This window comes from Epinephelus moara, chromosome 16 (genome assembly GCF_006386435.1).
Source record: "Epinephelus moara isolate mb chromosome 16, YSFRI_EMoa_1.0, whole genome shotgun sequence".
Lineage (NCBI taxonomy): Eukaryota > Metazoa > Chordata > Actinopteri > Perciformes > Serranidae > Epinephelus > Epinephelus moara.
The window spans coordinates 3,634,934-3,637,834 of NC_065521.1; the positions used below are offsets into that span (position 1 = coordinate 3,634,934).

The following is a 2,901-nucleotide window of genomic DNA, read 5'->3' on the forward strand; positions in this document are numbered from 1 at the left end:
TAAAATGACGACGCTAACATAGTATTTGCAGTTAACTGAACGGATTACTATGAGTTTTTAAGTATATTTTTAAGTTGAAGTTGTTGTAACTCATCTTGCTGTGCTGTAATGGACAATGAGTTCACTCAGCATGATTACACGAGTCCATCTGACTAAAACCCCAAATCCCTTTTTACAGTGTGGCTTGAAAGTGGTGAGAGATAAAGGCATACTGTAAATGACAAAACTATTCATCATGACCCAAAGTTTGTGATAGGAGTAAATTAACTCATCTAATTTGCATAATGTGGCGTCACTAGCCGGCAGCCATATTGGATTTCATAAATCTCAGTAAAACAACATTTTGAACATATTTACACAGTATATTTCTTTTGTTTTGTGTTGTTTTTGTCATCTCATCCTCAAAATAAAGGAACAGGAATCAAATGGGAGTAAATTAACTCATCTAATTTGCATATTGTGACATCACTTCTACATACCTACAGCTACAGAAAGCATTCAAACATCAAGACGTTCAGCTCTGTAAGGATTTTCTGATGTTCGTGGCAATATGTTTGATATTTCTAAATAATTCACAGTGACGACATAAGCTGGGGGCCGAAACGGGCGCGAGTGCGAGGTCCCGCCAAACGCTGCTTGCAGCTTTAATTTATTGTAAATATTGTTTTCCTTCATTGTTATTATTATTTTGAATTCCAAACGCTTGCTTTGGCAATATGTACAGTGTTACCTCATGCCAATAAAGCCATTTGAATTGAATTGAATTGAACTGACTTGAACACAAGTGGACAGCTGAGACACATTGCCGTTCACACCTGTGTCTATTATGTGTCTCCAGCAGACCACGTGTTCAGATATTGCAGTTGCCTACGTCACTTACGCTACAAGGTCACACAGTTATTATGTCAACACTCTACCACTCGCTGCTATCATGCTCGCTAGTCATGTTTGTGGTTGTTTCTGTACAGCAACACTCCATCCAACTTATCAGAGAATGAGCAAGTTTATAGAGCCTTTGTGTGCTGTCAACAAAACAACCACCACGTCCTGCACTGATGACCTAGTCCTTGTCAGGATGCACTAGGACACATTAGCATTTGCACCTCAAAAGATATGTGGTCAAATATGTCCCAGACTTCCTCGGCAATTGTGTGAGTGATCAGATCCCAGTGCTTCTTGGTGGTCAGTTACACTTGTGGTTAGCGCTGTCCACTTCTGATCAGATCACTCAAAATGCATGTTAACACCAGGTATAAACAGGGCCAAAGATTAACCACTGTTGCAGCTGTCTGTACCAACCAAGACTCCTTTGTTAACAGGCCACCCACAGATTCACTGGCTACACCAAATGTAAACCCTTATGTTTTCTTGCCTCATACATAAGAGCAATCTGTGTGTCCATGCAGAATATTGAGCATGATACAAGAGAAATGAATTACTGTCAAGGACATAGAAGGGAAAATAGGTATACTGAGTTCCTGTATGGACAAGGCTGAAGGACAGGTTGTTGAGAGCACTGCTGAAACATCCAAATGACAAATTGAAGCTATCCAGAAAAAAACAAAAATTAGGAGATCACATTGATGATTGAGATAACAGAAGACAATGTTGCACTATTTAAATCCTGGGTGTACCACAGATAACAGAAGGAAACAATATAATAGTCTATAGTTTCTGCAACATGAGATGCCATTCATGCTTGAGTTCTAGTTCCTGTAACTGTAATGTATGTAACCACATTAACATATTTTTTGTTGGCATTTTTTGCCTTTAATCGACAGGAAAGCGTGAAAGGAGGAGAGAGAGAGGGAATGACATGCAGCAAAGGGCCACAGGCTGGAGATGAACCCACGCCGCTGTGGCAACAGCCTTGTATATGGGCCGCCTGCTCTATCCACTAAGCCACCAACACCCCATATTGACTACATTTTACTACAACTATGTTAACATGCACACAGTAATCCACTCCTGATATGATTAAGGTTTTAACTTTAGTAGGGCGAAGCCACCATATTGTCATTATGCTAATGTGATAATGCTGAGTTATATAAACACATTAATCCAGTTTCTGTCCAGTGTTGGAAAACACACAGCAGACTCAGTCAGTGCAAAGTAGTGCATTCACTGAAGTCATCAACAGGTTATTCACACATTCCCTAACTGACTGAGCCAACGAGACAACTTCATTCATAGTTCAAGAACATTTCATTAAGGGGCAAACAAGCTAAACTTGTTATGCCTCTCTTACACTCAGAGAGCAGCTACAACACATCATGTTGAGGTTGACCTCTGACCTGCAGGCAGCTGTTTGACCTTCATTCTCTCCTTCATCCTCTAATTTATAATTGTAGACTGCCCAGATGTGATATTATGTGATTAAATTAAATCTCCAATCTACTCATGTAATTTGCTGAATTTGAAGGAGACATCTGATTGGCAACAGATAATTCCCTTTTGAAGAAAATGCATTTATAAGTGGAGCTGCAGCATGGGAGTTACATTTATACAAAACAAGAAATATTTGTGTGTGCATCAGAAATATATTTGTGAACCTTCTTTTCAGGTTGTCCGTTCCTTTGTCTGCGTGTCCCCTTAAGCGGAATGTGAATTGTGAATGTGATATCTCAAGCACCTTGAGGGTTATTTCTTCATATTTGGCACAAACATTCACTTGGACTCAACGATGAACTGATTGGATTTTGGTGGTCAAAGGTCAAGGTCACCGTGACCTTGCAACCACGTTTTTGTCCAAAACTTAATAATTAATATGCTAATCATTACAAAATTTCTCACAAATAGATGTAAACAGAACAGATCAGCATAATAAATTAACAGTAATCCGCATGACACAATGAGACAGAGAGAGAGAGAGAGAGAGAGAGAGAGAGAGAGAGAGAGAGA

The 2,901-nt window shown here is 39.4% G+C and overlaps 1 protein-coding gene across 1 annotated transcript in view; it reads left to right on the top strand.

The window, feature by feature from the left end:
* The window catches only part of LOC126402551 (solute carrier family 2, facilitated glucose transporter member 1-like), a 20,412-nt gene that overhangs the window by 14,479 nt on the left and 3,032 nt on the right, over nt 1–2,901 (top strand). The window lies entirely within an intron of this gene.